This window comes from Achroia grisella, unplaced genomic scaffold (assembly GCF_030625045.1).
Source record: "Achroia grisella isolate CSIRO2021 unplaced genomic scaffold, CSIRO_AGI_Agris_v1 utg1096, whole genome shotgun sequence".
NCBI classification, from domain to species: domain Eukaryota; kingdom Metazoa; phylum Arthropoda; class Insecta; order Lepidoptera; family Pyralidae; genus Achroia; species Achroia grisella.
Genome location: NW_026712575.1, coordinates 967465 through 982912, shown reverse-complemented (window position 1 = coordinate 982912; position 15448 = coordinate 967465). Strand labels below are relative to the sequence as shown.

The 15448-nt window shown below is 31.4% G+C and overlaps 1 non-coding gene across 1 annotated transcript; it reads right to left on the bottom strand.

The window, feature by feature from the left end:
• Positions 1-4681: 4681 nt before the first annotated feature.
• On the bottom strand, positions 4682-4754 carry Trnav-aac (transfer RNA valine (anticodon AAC)). Its single transcript has one exon. It is a non-coding gene; the product is annotated as a tRNA-Val (tRNA).
• Between the last annotated feature and the right edge of the window lie 10694 nt (positions 4755-15448).

The following is a 15448-nucleotide window of genomic DNA, read 5'->3' as shown; positions in this document are numbered from 1 at the left end:
AGACCAATACGAGCGAGTACTTAATTGACTAGGTACTATAGTGATCGGCAAGTCTAGAAAGATAGAGCTGAATTAGAACTATTTTATTTAGTTTCATTGTTAATGTATGATGAATTGATGAAATCTCTATACTACCTTCACAATGTTCGATCGATTAAATGCCTTACTGACGTAAAATTAGAGTGGAAATATGATTTCTATTGAAAAAGTTAGAAATTGTTTACTAATAACAGAGGCTTTAGAGCAACTATGACTGGTACACTTCGAGTTTGGTTGTAGCATCTTCATTTTACTCCCTTAATATACATTTTAATTTCATATTCAAAACTAATCAATCGTAGCTATGAACTATTTTGCTAATTCTTTTCATTAAATTTTGGCCAACTTCTATATCCACCAACAAATGTTGTCATCTCTTTTCTAAAGTTGACTTTCTTTGCAGTTTACACGCCATCATAGCGACTCGACTTCACAATTATGGTACATCTCAATTTTTTTTAAAAAACCTTAGTCATAAATAACAAAGTAGCGCTTTATAGTTAGGAGTTTTAAAATCGGTTAAACATTTGAATTTATTAATTGAAATCTTAAACAAAAACATGAAATCTTTCCTCTATATTTGGAATAGAATACACATTTTTGTAGTTTAATTATATCGATAATGGCGGTGATTTATGATATAATTTGGCTATTTAAATAAATATCTATGATCATTTAGCTAAATTTTCAATATAGGGGCACCTATTTTACTACCGCGGGAGAGCGGGTAGTAAAATAAGAACATACAATTATCAATGTGTTATATATAAGATAACTTGATATTTTCCAGAAATATCAATCCCTTATAACTTAAGCTGAGAACATATCGCAAGAATCGCATCCACCCCAACACAAGTCATTTGGAAGGAATAAAAATACCAGTGGATACGAAATATCAGTAAGCTGCAATCGTGTTGCATCGCGCCCCTCGTAAATGCTCCGATTGGCAGCCAATTTCTTTTATCAATAAAGGGAAGGCATAAAAGAATTTGTTGGGGTCCGATGACAATACATGTTGCAAATACCGCCGTATTGCCCAAAGTTTACGACAGGTACCTATATTTGTAAGTATTTAGAGGATGTCAAAAAATATCTTTTTACCATGTGGAAAATCTTGAGCTGATCCCTCAGGAAGCGAGTGAAATATGTGGTATTTTTACCTCCTACAAACCTCACTGTATTCCTTTTTTTGAAGGCGTCGTAACCAAAGTCATGTGGTTGCACATTTACCACAAATGCGCTACAAGATACTCAAGCAACAGCTTTTTTAATATTGATTTATGTTTCACTATTGGGTAAAGATCTCTATACAGCTTTATTCTATAATTTTTTAGCTTCAAAGAGCAATAAAATGGTGTACATTATTGAACAACTTACGCTTTTTTCTACCACAATATTGAAAATTGTACAAATTGTTTTCTACGTTTATATAGTTTTTTAATTATAAAAAATATTTTTTATTTATTAGGAAAACAATACATTACCTACTATATATCTTAAATAACACACGATTTAAATAAATTGTTTTCTTATATGCTCGATTTTGTACAGAAATGATATTTGAATTGAATGTGTCGTCAATATAAGGCATAAAATATCTGCAAATATTCGAGTCCCTGATTCCGAATTACGATTCCCTCTCGAGGCACACAGGTCAGAACATTCAGACAAGTCAATTAAGTAAAGTTCGTTTCCATAATTGGTTCGGCAGAGACTGTAACCGGGGGACCTTATTAGCTACGCCACTGTAGAGCCGCCGAGGCACAGCCAATCGTCATGCAAACAACCTCATTGTATGCATCAAGATTTCCTCATGGTATGCGCTAACATTTGTGATAAATATGTTCTCTGAATTTAAAAAAGTACTCTGTATTTTTTTCATAGTTACCGCATAACAGCTATATATTTGCTGAAAGTAAACGATTTCTATTGTTTAAAAAAAAAGTGCATCTACTGATATGTTAAATTATGTTTTTTTTATCGTAACACCTCAGGACAATTCACATAGCGCCATCTATTTCCAAGCTAAGCAGAGCTTATGTTATAGGTACTGGATAACTGTTATAAATACATAGATACATTTTTTAATACATACATAATATACATATAAAACACCCAGACCAAACAATCGTACTCACGAATAACAAATGTTTACATTGTGCAAGGAATCGAACTCGCGACCATCGGAAGTAAGGCGGTGTACTAAACTGCTAGACCACTAAGGCCGTCAATAAAAATATGTACTATTTAAAAATTGCCCCTTTCTTTAAAAATCAAATTGCAACACGTCATATTTGTTCATTCCTAAAGATCCGATACAATTTTACTTTATATTTTTAATTCCTGGTTATAAAGTGTTCTACATCTATCTAATAATTCTTAAAAAATGAAGTGCATTTGTTTAACGTAAATGTTAGTTGATATTTAACCCTTTTAATTAAGTTATTTTTGGGTAACGTAGCCATAACACGCAAGGCCGCTTCCATGCCTGACGTCATATTATAGAATAAAAAACTAATAAAGAGAAAATAGACATCTGGGTATTTTCTTAATAAGTTGTAAAGTATTTTTTTAGGCTGTGTCAAAAAAATATTTCTAATGTACGATGTTCAATTTATGGTGGATTTGCGTGATTGCGTGTTTGGTAGTAATTCCTACTGTGAAAACATATGTCATAGCGACTTACCAGTGACCAGAGGGTCACTGGGTTAAGTACATTATTTTAGAGGACATTTCAAATAACTTGTCACAGGTAAAATATGTATCACTTAATTGGCAACTGACATGTCATTTCCTTATTTATTAACAGTCACTATCATTTGGTCTATTTTTAAAATATCACACACATATAGTTATATGTGTATACATTATAAAAAAGATTAAATTATATATTAAATTTACACGGCATTATATTTAAACTTTTTATGAAATTTATTAATTAAATATATTTTTTTTTAACATAAGAAGTGAAAACATTGCTGTATAAAATTGCAAATTATTAAGAAATGATCAAAACTATCTGACTGATATTATAAACGCGAATATTTGTGAGTAGGATGCATAGACGGATGGATAGATGGATGTTTGTTACTCTTGCACGCAAAAACTACTGAACGGATTTTGATGAAACTTTACATTAATATAATAGCTTATACACCAGAATAATACATAAACTATAAATTTCATGTGGATGCAACCAAGACACAGTTAGTATAAGATATGTTTGAAGTTACATATGCCCAATTCGTAATTTTCAGTCAGTTGTAAATGGATGAAAGAGCCGGCAATACTAACAGCTTTCAAATTGTATAATAAGGTATATACAGTATTATATAGGGCAAAATATGGGAGGCCACCGGTGCGGAAGGGACTCCCAATGCCCGGGTGGTGGGCACCTACTCTGATACAGTGCAAACGGAATCTATACGCTTCGGTCCAAATTGTTTATTTTTGTATGGTACATTACATTTCAGAATACCGTGACTATCAGATATTGATGCTTCAGTCGCAGTAGTAAATAAAACAAAAAATATTATCTATGAAAACATTTTAATCAGAATTTTTCGGTATTAAACAAGAATTATTTGATACTTACCTATAGAATTCGTAGTTTGACTTAATGATTAATAAGTAAATTAATGAGCCTCAAATGACATTGTATGATGGGATTAAAATGACTACTAAGTACCTACTTTAAGCGTGGTAAAAAAAGGATACTGTAGATAGAAAATAATATATATTATGTGACACTGAATTATTTAGTAGTATTTTTTGTAGTCATGACATTACTACAACATAAAAAATATGAATATTTTAGTAATTTGTTAGTACTGTAAGTAAATTTTACAAGAGTATTTAGAGTACTCACAAGAGCACTCAAAAGGGTAGTCACAAGAGAAGCAAGAGTATTCAATTATAGATATTGAACTCTCATTTATGATAATATGTATCACAATTATAAAAACATTAACGCAACGATAAAACAAATCGTATGCATTCTTGTTTTTGAAATAGTAGATATAAAATATCGAATGCAGGAAGAAATGCATATAAATAAAATTATGTATTGTTAGGATTACACCACACTACATAATGCCGAACTCTATATTATTTTATCTTAGTTTTAGTACAATAAAGTAATATTAATGTATTCTAGGTGACACACAACTGTTTTATGTGTACCAGGTAAATGAAGTATCAAATATTTTAAGGGGAATTAACGCATATTTAGATAAGATTTATAATTGGACTAATAAAAATAACGTTATCATAACCTCCAATAAATCGAAATTTATGGCACTAAGTTTAGGACATCGATATGGCAATGATAAGTTACGTGAATATTGTAATTGACTATGAAAGTAAATATCGAGCGAGTTGAATTTGGGACAGTTTATAAATATAGCATTATATATCATTAATATTTAAACTATGTATTTGAATTTTATTTGAATTTAATATCGAAATTTTGTATAGAAGTCTATTGATGGTGGGTGCCAATATCGAATATATATACGCGCTCTATATGTATACATTGTTTAGAAAAATCGAAAGTTTTAATGTAAATATCAACAACAAAATGCAAATGTTATACATTGCTATTTTATATTTGATAAAACAAATATATATTTGATAAAAACAATGTTTCCGCCCGGGATCGAACCGGGGGCCTTCTGCGTGTTAGGCAGATGTGATAACCGCTACACCACGGAAACAGATGTTGGTAGTCATGAATGTTTCAATGTTATTGAGACCTAAACGTTCTAAAGCCTAAGGCACCTTTTAGCAACCAATCTATTTCACCATAAATAACAATGATAATCTCAAGTTCTTTAGATTGTGTTGCGATAAATAAAGTTACTATTTATTATTCTTGTTGTATTTTGTCATGATTGATAATGAAGTAAGAGTAGAGGAAGATCAACATGAACTCTGGTCAGTGAGCCTATCATGGCAAATTCACCAGGAATTTAGCGCAATGTTTTCCAGGGAGGGACAGGGATATAAAACAGAAAATCATACAGTGAGAGCATTTATGAACCTGATTCACTTTCACGAAGAAGCAAGGAGAGACTAAAATATAATAAACAATACTAAATCCATTACGTGACCGCATAGTTTATGCAAATTAAGATTTTAAAAGATCTACTTATTGACATTGAAATTGCCGTACAAGTTAGAAAGTTGTAGAAACGATCGCCAGAGGAACGATGTAATATACTTACTATTTTTTTTAAGTTAGCTATGTATACTACATAGGTAGCATAAAAAATAGTAAGTACCAGAAATGCTACTTATGTAACAAACAAGCATAAGAGCCATCTGATGGTAAACGGTTACCGTAGTCTATGGATAAAGTATGATTAATTGTGAATCACCATCAACACCGAGATGGGTTTTTCAAATATTATTCTGACACTACATTTTTTATTTCTGTAAATTTAACTTCTACTAAGTTCAAACATTTGTGTTTTTTTTTGGTTGGACTTTAGTAGGAAAACCTACCATACCAAACATTGACACAGTTAGCTTGTACCCATCGTTAGTGCAATCTAGTCGAAACGTCGAGAGAGAAAAATAACTTTATTTATCATAAAATTACTTGTGTTAACTTTATTAATAATTTATTTAGATGAAATATTATTTAATATTTCAGAATGTAAACAAAATGTGTATGTAATGTTTCTTATTTGTCAACATTTGTTTGCAGTTGAATAATATTACAAGAAAATAATTGTGTTTAATTAAATCAAAGTGTATACAAGTGATTTAATACATACGGGATGTATAACAAACACTGTAATTAAAACAATAACAGTTCATTACGCTGCATTGTTTCGTATGTAAATAAGACAAGTAAATTTAATTGTAAGAAATAGCAAGTTATTATTTAGTAAATTATCTTTATTACATTTTTTTTCTGGACAATTCATACAACGCCATTTAATCCCAACGTAAGGTAAGAACCTATATTATAGGTACTAAACTACTGATATAAATATTTAGACATATTTTTTTGTAAATATACAGATATCATACTCATGAAAACAAATGAGGAATCGAACTCGCAAATATCGGAAGTAAATCTATGTAATAAACCGCTAGACCACCGCGGCCATCGATTGTTATTTTGACTTATTTGATTTATAAGAATATTACTATTTATGATAAATAAGAGTAGTAAAAGTGTAATGGCTGCTGTGAGAGTGAGATTAAAAAAAATACGTTGTACAGTCTACTACGTTAAAACTAAATGAGGGTATTATTATAGGCTTTCGTAAAAAGGGTATGAAAATATCATGTATATAGGGAACAGCGATTTCCAACATTTAACACAATTACACTGGGGTCCCGGCCTGCTAAAAGCTCGTGCCTAACTGAATTACTTTCGTTCTCGAAGCGGTACGACTAAATTAATTACGCTATATCGCGTAGTTTTCACGTGATATCCTATCGTGTTTCAAAGGGTGTGCCAAGTTTACATTATTTCAATTTCAGGGTAGCCTGTAAGTAAGACTACTATTTTTAGATCTTTATTTATTAACTCCAACCTTATGTACCTAATCTATTAGCTATAGTTATAGAAGATGGTAATGGAGGAAGTAAATTAGTAATAGAGACTTGGAACTATGTAAGACCGAACACTGCGCGTGCAAGGAACCTAAAGTATTGTTATGATTTTTTTTTATAACACAAGGGACAAACGAGCATGCGGCTCACCTGATGGTAAGTGATTACCGCCGCCCATGAGCAGCCGCAACACCAGGGGAATTGCAAGTACGTTGTCGGCCTTTTAAAAAGGAATAAGCTCTTTTCTTGAAGGTTTCAATATCGTATCGGTTTGGAAATACCATTGCTGGAAGGTGATTCCACAATGTGGTTGTACGAGGCAAAAAGTTTCTAGAAAACCGCACTGTGGAAGACCATCATTCATCCAGTATTTGCGTAGTGGTATTTCAGTTTCTGGCGTGTGGTACGGTGGTGAAACTCAGCAGCTGGTATTAATCCGAACAATTCCTCAGAACACTCCCCGTGATATATGCGGTAGAAAATGCACACGAATTCCTAGTGACTTCGTTAAAATATACTTCACTTCATCATCTCAACGTAATAAATGAAAATAATAATAATAGAGTCTAGTGGTCAAAATGCTAGTAATGTACTTGGAAATTACGTCTTCAGTCCTCCCGAACGTTTACCATATTTGAATCTAACTTGGATGGGGACAACCTTACAGTCGTCTCTGGGATTATTTTTTTGGTTTATCTCGGCGTTTCTTCATCTGAGAGTCAGAATTATAAATTGTAAAATATAAACTTTTTTAGTATATCTTTTCTTTAGTTTCTCTGTCCACCCAAAGGTCGTCTGGAAGACATTACTTAGTGATAAGGTCGACTTTTGTATCCATTAAGTTAATGTATATTTACTATTTTAATTCTTATCGATTTTGGGTGCAATAACGAGTATAAATAAAGAAATATATATCGTTCAGTCGATCTTCCGACCATTTACTTTAAATCTGATTGATAAACCACTAGGCCACGATACTCTACAAAAATCATTAAAATACAATATATTAATGTACATTCATATTATTTCTACTTTATTAGTAGTTACGTGCTATTTTTATATAGGTATTTTTTTCCAATGACGTCAGTCCCAAGCGTGACAAGTACATAGTTATCTACTTATGTAACTTCTGTTTTAGTTCAAGATTCAACAGTTAAGAGATCGCAGCGACAGACAGTAACAAAAGCGTCCGTCGTAAAACCGTAGTCTTAAAAGTTATTTACGCGGTCAACATAGTTTCAGACGTGATGAACCAGCGGAAAGTTTTCCCCTGTCCTCCCATTAGCTTTATGGTTCTCTATAAATCTTTGGTTCCGTGCTCTTTTGTTTTTTTTTATCTTTTTAATCTGTCATCATTGTAACTGCGGATGGAAGTAGAACAATGGCTCCATAGACTGGAAGAATGAAATCTTGATTTAAAAAGGTAAAGGTGTCGTAAACTCGTGGCCATGTGATGTGTATTTTTGAGTGGTTAGAGTATAAAATTCTGCTTTAATAAACTTTAATATACGTAATATTTTGATATTACATTACTACATTTCATCCTTATTAAATTATCTACGACATTATTAAAATTGACATTCAGTATTTGTATCCAGACTATCGAAAAAATTTATTAGCTTTTTAATCTTTGGCTGTCATGTATAGTTTTGCAATTGAAGTACAATTTTAGATATTACCCGACTGGGATAAAGGGCCACAAATTAAAACTGGTGACCACGACACACCTATTACTTATTCATACTTTATAGACATACGAAGAGCATTTTGGAGAACGCGAGAAAAAGTCAACAACAGCAAACCTTCGTTTTCAATCTCCAATCTCATTCTGCGGACTCATATTTCATATCTGACCTTCCAAATGTATCGTTAATTAAATGATTTTACATATATTTTAAGAAAACAAAACATAACAGAGAACTCTTATTTTAGGTATAAACATCAAATCTATAATACATCCATTATGAACTTATCAATTTAGTTATTATATTTCCATGTTACAAGTTATTTAATTCTCGGAGTGGTTAACTCCCCCGTTAGCAAATTAATTGAATGTAGCTAGCAGTTTATTGAGATACATGTTCTTTGATGATCTCTTTTGTTGTTATTGCTGTTTTATAAGAAAATGTGTTTTATGTGTTATATGGGACACAGTTACCTCGATACATCAAAATAATAATTGCCTTACATTTTCCTATTGTGATTTAGTATATAAGATCATTATTTCTATGTACACATTGTCAATCTATTATCATCTATAATATACATCGTCTGAACCAACAAAATAGTATTATTAACCCGCAACATGTCACACGAAAGAAAAAAGATTTCGCAGATCAAAGACGGTTCTTTTTTGCTGGTATATATGTACACTATTGTACACATACCTATGTCAACGCACCTATATACATTTTATACACTAACAAATCAATATCGACTAAACTTTGTCCATAGATTTAGCCATCTAATATCAACGTTTCACACTAGACAGATTTTATTTGAAAAATAATGTTTTAGAATTGTCCATAGCTGAAAAACTCGGTTTTCAATAAAAAATAGGTCCTATCTTTAGATTATTCGCACGAACAATCCAAAATGGACCAAGAATTTAAAAAAAATGTGCAAGTCATTGGAAATTACAATGAATTTTCAGAATAAAGAGAAAAATAGAGAGGCGTAGAGCAGAAAGTAAATATTTACGGCATAATTTCGATTAAAAATATTGATATCGCGCTTGGGTGATAGGATAGGCAAGGTCTATGAATAAAGATAAAGAGGATATCCTCTCACCCAAGCGCAATCTCTGAATAGAGATAGAACGAATACTGATGAATACCTACATCGTAATTCTATAGACGGACATACTCCCTTCAAAGAATAGATGGCGGAAATAAGCGAGACAAAGGTGAGGCGAGCAGACGACTTCGACCAGTCAATCTGGTCATATACATATACATACTCGTATATATACATATACAGAATCAGTTATAAAGGTAAAATAGTACATAAATGTAGATATATATACAGAATCAGTTATAAAGGACAAAGTGGAATTCAGAATTTTTCATATTAAATCGATTACGTGACACAGGCAGTATACGCGTAAAGGTTTTAAAAAAAACAGTTTTCTTCATTGCTTCTTTCAGAAAGCGATCATATTCTTGTATCTTTTTTTTACGAGTAACACTCTAATTCTAATGTATGCACTTCTGGTTGGTAGCTGTAGTATAAAAATTCTTAATTAAAAAAGTGTAATAATATGTGAGTAAACAATTATGAGTTTGAGTTTGATTCTAGACTGGAGGTAATATTTATTTATTTAGTCTTCTATCTACAAAATTATAAACACAGCTGAATTATGAATATTTCATCGGTAACATAATAGAACATACTTAATCTAAAACGGTTTTCATCCAGGCATTTTCAGGTTACGGCTGTCGTTTACAATATTTTCGTGTGTAATTTGTTATGTATCTTATCATATGTTGTATATAATCACACTGCAATATACCATGCCAATGTAATTACTTTTAAAAAAACTAAATTTATATATAGTATAAATGACATCTAATGTAATTTGATTACATTTCAAACTTACGATGGATAAGTGGTCTAGCGGTTTAGCATATCGTTTTACTTCCGATAGTCGCAGGTTCGATTTCTCGCATGGTACAAACATTTGTATATATGTACCGTGCGATAAATAAATATATATACATAAATACAAATCTAGATATTTTCAGTGTATAATATATACGTATTTACAAAAAATCAATAATTTGTTTAGTATCCATAACATAACCTCTGCTTAGCTTAAGATCAGATGTCGCTGTGTATTGGTATGTATGAGAATATATTTTGATTTAATAAAAAATGTAAATATACTTATTCTCACGTCTGTCAACTATCTACCTAGTGTTCTATATTTCATTCTAGATCCCCTACTATCTCGCTAATAAGCCCCACCTATATTTACTGCATGTGTGCACAAACCCTAACCCTTATGCGTGTACGCGTTAACGGTCCTCCAGTCACGTTAATTGAAACTGGATTCGAGGTGACAGTGTAGAACGGGCCTTTTTGTTCGTACAAAATCCGCAGTGTTTTCTGGCGGGTGCTATGCAAATTCTGATTTATTCTTTTTTTTGCATAGAAAGTTACATGTACGTTTAATAAACGGTTTTTAACGAATTGAACTTTTTTACTCTTTTATCTACACTACGAGTAAGTTCAAATCGTGTAAGTTTTATTTACAGACTTTATAAAATGACACTGACACAGACATATTTTGTAAAAAAATATTAATTGGTAAGGTGGAAGATTCTTGAGATAGGTTGGGTCTTTGCTCTTTGTACACGCTGTAGTTCACTGTACTCCCTGCCATTATAATAATCTAGTATCTCGTAAGCTTATATGCAATTCGTCGATAGTTTGGCCAAACTGATGATTATTTAGTCTACTACTGGCAATGATGTTCATGCTCTGCATTTTCATTTAATGTTAGACATAGACACCTATATAAATATATATTGTAAATAGACAAGTACTTAAAAAAAATCCAATTGAGTTTCTTGTCAGTTTTTCTCAATTGGGTCTAGATACCGAACTATAAAAAATTAAAATTATTATGTAAACAACTTGACATTCACAAGCGGATAAATGTCCTATATGAATAAATGATTTTTTAATTTGAATTTGAATTTACTATATCGCTTATATGGCATACTTTAAAATATATACGATGTTTTGAAGACGCTACTTATGACTTATTGCTTCTGATGTACTACGGAGTAGAAAATTTTAAACAGAGTCCGTTTTCTTTAACGTAATTCAGTTTCCAGACCTAGAAATATTTTTTCTATCTGGATTGGCAAACTGACTTAAGGCTGATAGTTCTTGTTTCTAATTATGCATTGCTGTTCTGGAGACCAAAGATGTTATATGGCAGTAAAATAATAGGTGTAAATTTACTGCCATATTTTATTTTATAGCACAGACGATAAACGAGCTTGTGGCTCACATGATGGTAAGTGATTACTGCCGCCCATGAGCACCCTCAATCCAGGGAAATGGCGCTGCCGGCCTTTTAAGAAGGAATCAGCTCTTGAAGGTAATATTCCATACTTTACCCTAACCGAAACACATCTTAAAAATCAAGATGCTTGGTAAAAGTAGGAGAGACTGACCCACCCATCCAGATGACTTTACAAAGTCTACCTTGGTAAGGCAGTCAATGCCTGTTGATGTATCAATTGCAATACTTAACTGTAACGATAAAATTCTGTATACTGCAATGAGATAGTCCCTTGTTTCGATTCTTATTCTCAAAATAATATTTTCACAAAATGTGTCGCAACAGAAAATTCAATGTGCGCCGCCGAGAGGCCTTAGCCTTCATTGAGATCAAAAGCGTGCCACTCAAGTGATAAGCTGAAGCGTTTATTAGAAACTTAATTATTTAGGAGTGGCTATTAAAATTGTAATCAGTTCAATCCTTCAAAATTCACACTAGATATCGATAAGTGGATAAAATAAAATAGCTACAAGGTATATTATAATTTTAGGTTATTATAAATTACATGGATTACTAACTTCTACTATGTAATATCTTATTTGTACTACTAACTACTACAGTGGCTGCTCGTATCACTTATTGTTGTCGTAAACATGGATATATGTAATCTATATAATTTAACCCAGTACTTACATTGCGTTTTAGGTATTTTTTTTTATTTATCAATTGCTCTCGACTGACCTATAAGTTGTAGCATTCTTGCTCTAATATGCTAATGGTATATTTATACTATTTTGTTTTGTTTTCTATGTAATAAGAGAACTCAGAATAATTAAAATATATAGAGAGAGCATTTTTAGTCACCCAACTGATTTTATAAATAATTTTATACATGTCTTGTATTGTTATATTTAGTTCAACTTAATTATGCATGCAATATTGCTTTAATAAGATATGACTCTTTAAATTTGAGCTATGTGTTACTTTATAATTATTGGACGAGTTGATAGAATAACTGCATTGTTCACTTATATGTTATTAAAGTCTTCTTATACTTACTATTAGTTGCCTTTACTCCGTGGTCTATACACGGAGAAACACTGGCGCGAGACGATAGTTGAAATAACTCTTTAATACTAGTGTTACATATACACTACAATGAAGTTTTACAACACATGCAAGTTATAAGATCTGATCGTTTATTTGTAATAAATCTTATGTCTTGCACCAGCGCCTAAGGGTCTCCGAATCGCTATCCATTCTGTTCGCCTCTATTCGCGCGGCAAAATGAGATATCAGTGGTTATTGAATGACGGCGTGTTACTGTGAACGCGGCTTCAAATACATATATTCTTTCCCTTTTTTTGCGTAAAACACAAAAGGGTTTCTATATAGGAAGCTTAGGGTCCTGAATGTGGATATATATTGTATTGTTCGGCGGGATTAGAGATAATAAACAGTTTGTTTGGACTTGCTACGGTGGTTTTAGTTTGGGAATTTAGTTTCGGTTATGGCGTAACGTTATTTTTCATAGAGAAAATGTTATAACTGTATATTTTTTTACGGCGGCGGTAAGTGTTTATAAAAATTGTTTACGAAAAATAAAACGCTATTATTTTTTTGATAATTTCGTAACCCTACATTTATTTTAGTCACAATTACATATTATAGAATTAATAGAATTGAAATTGCTTAAACCAGATGTAAATACTTATTTTGAATTTTGAAGAATAATAGTCAACAGTATATTTCATTTAATACGCATTTCATTCCAAATTTAAATTTCAAATACTTACCTATATAAATATTTAAATAAGGATCATGCCTTGTTATGATTATTTTCTGTTCCAAAAGAAATGCGATAACTTTGATTCTTTTATGTGAGTATATTTGTGAATTTAATATTTAATACACGTGGATGTTTCAATATTATAACTTTACTTTCAACCGATATTCTTTAACATTGTCTATGGTATATGTTTACTTTTTAAAATAATAGATATAGGACATGTGATATGGTTCCCACATTAACATCATAATAATACATATATAATATAGTTGTTATTGGTATTTATTTTTGAATCTTAGTTGTTGTGCCCCTTTATTTATATATCGTATTATAGTATTTTAATATTACTGTATATTTTTATATAAAAAGAATAAAATGGTTAATAGTTGTAATTAGTGTTTAAAATCACCATTTAAAACATTGTACAAAATAATTATAGCTGTAATAATTCAATAATAAATAAATAAAAAAAATACGTTTCCACGTTCGTAGTTTCGTACATCTTTTGTTACCATTCCTGGAGACTAAGTTATATTACATTGTAATTAGAGAGTCTGAGAGTCTAAATCTTGCATTTAAATGTAATTTATGACCTTCTTTCGATCGATACCTCCAATTCGACGGGAATCGGAAATAGGACGGTCTGAGCCGAGGTTTGAACCCCTAGCGGTGTCCTCAGACTAAAATTGTATCCGTTAGATGGGAGTCGGCCTTCAGTCCTTCCGAGATTTTGGAGTGCCATCTGCACACGCTTCTTATCGTCCGATGAAGATGTAAAGCGGCCAACAGCATTAGAGTAATTCGAAATAAAAAATTATTGCTGCGGCCATTTAATATCTTTATAAAAAGCGTACGTACATATATCTATTTTATATTCATCCATATATTTTTTACCACTAAATAAACCATAATATCCCTTATTCAACACAGTGTGTTGTGCTGTTTTCGCGCTGTCAAAAACATTCACTATTGACGAGGGTTGTTCACGAAGCGATTATTTAGTTGACCTCCGGCGATTTAGACCGTGTTAATTTACGCTTATCAAACTGTCTATAAACAATGTTCCAAAGACCAATCTGTAATGGATGGTTGGCTTTGGTTTATTAAAGGTTAGCGAAAGGATACGCCTTGAAATAGAGTGTTATGTGAGCTTAATATATAATAAAACTAGCGACCCTTGCTTAGCACGGAGGCATTATAAATCTTTGAATATCTGGTCTTGTTCTGTACTATAACATAATTGTATGTATTATATATATGTATTCTACCTATTGAATCACTCTATTTATTGCTGAAAAATGTATTAAAATCCGTTCCGTAATTTAAAAGATATAATCGAACAGCGTCGGCGACTTTGTTTTACATTATGCAAAAATAACAATCAAATCTTCGAAAGATAGATTTTATCATGAGAAATGATATAGGTTATTTTATATATTTCAAATAAATAAATGGGCGGAATAAAGGATGAAGGTTTCAGGGAACAGTTGCAATTATTTGTGTTAAAAAAAATTTCAATTATAAAATTTACATTTTAAAATTGTAATTTTATTTTAACAGAAAAATAAAAGTATTGGATGGAATGAACGATCTCAAATCGTATAATATGTTATTTGTACGTAGAATAAGTAATGTCGATCAAATAATGTTCGTATTCAAAATTATTGTGATCAAAACAAAATAATATAGAATCGTTTTGTACACATATAATATTATATACCTACGTGTTTATTGGTAACGGAATGTTCGAGAACAAGTGTGTATAAGTTCATAAAAAGAAACAAAAGAATATCAATTTTGAAAATAGACCGTCACTCGTAGAACCGTGGTGTTCTATTTTCAAATTGAATCATTTTATTTTTAAGATATATTAAAAGGCTATTTGCGATCGTAAACATACTATTTATTGTAAAAATATAATATAGAACGTGCTCTTTATTTCTCTATGAAAAGCGATCGCTACCTCCCTCAGACAGGTCGTTGGAAATACCATGAACAATTTGCTGTCTGCTTATTCAGTGAACGGAAAACATAAA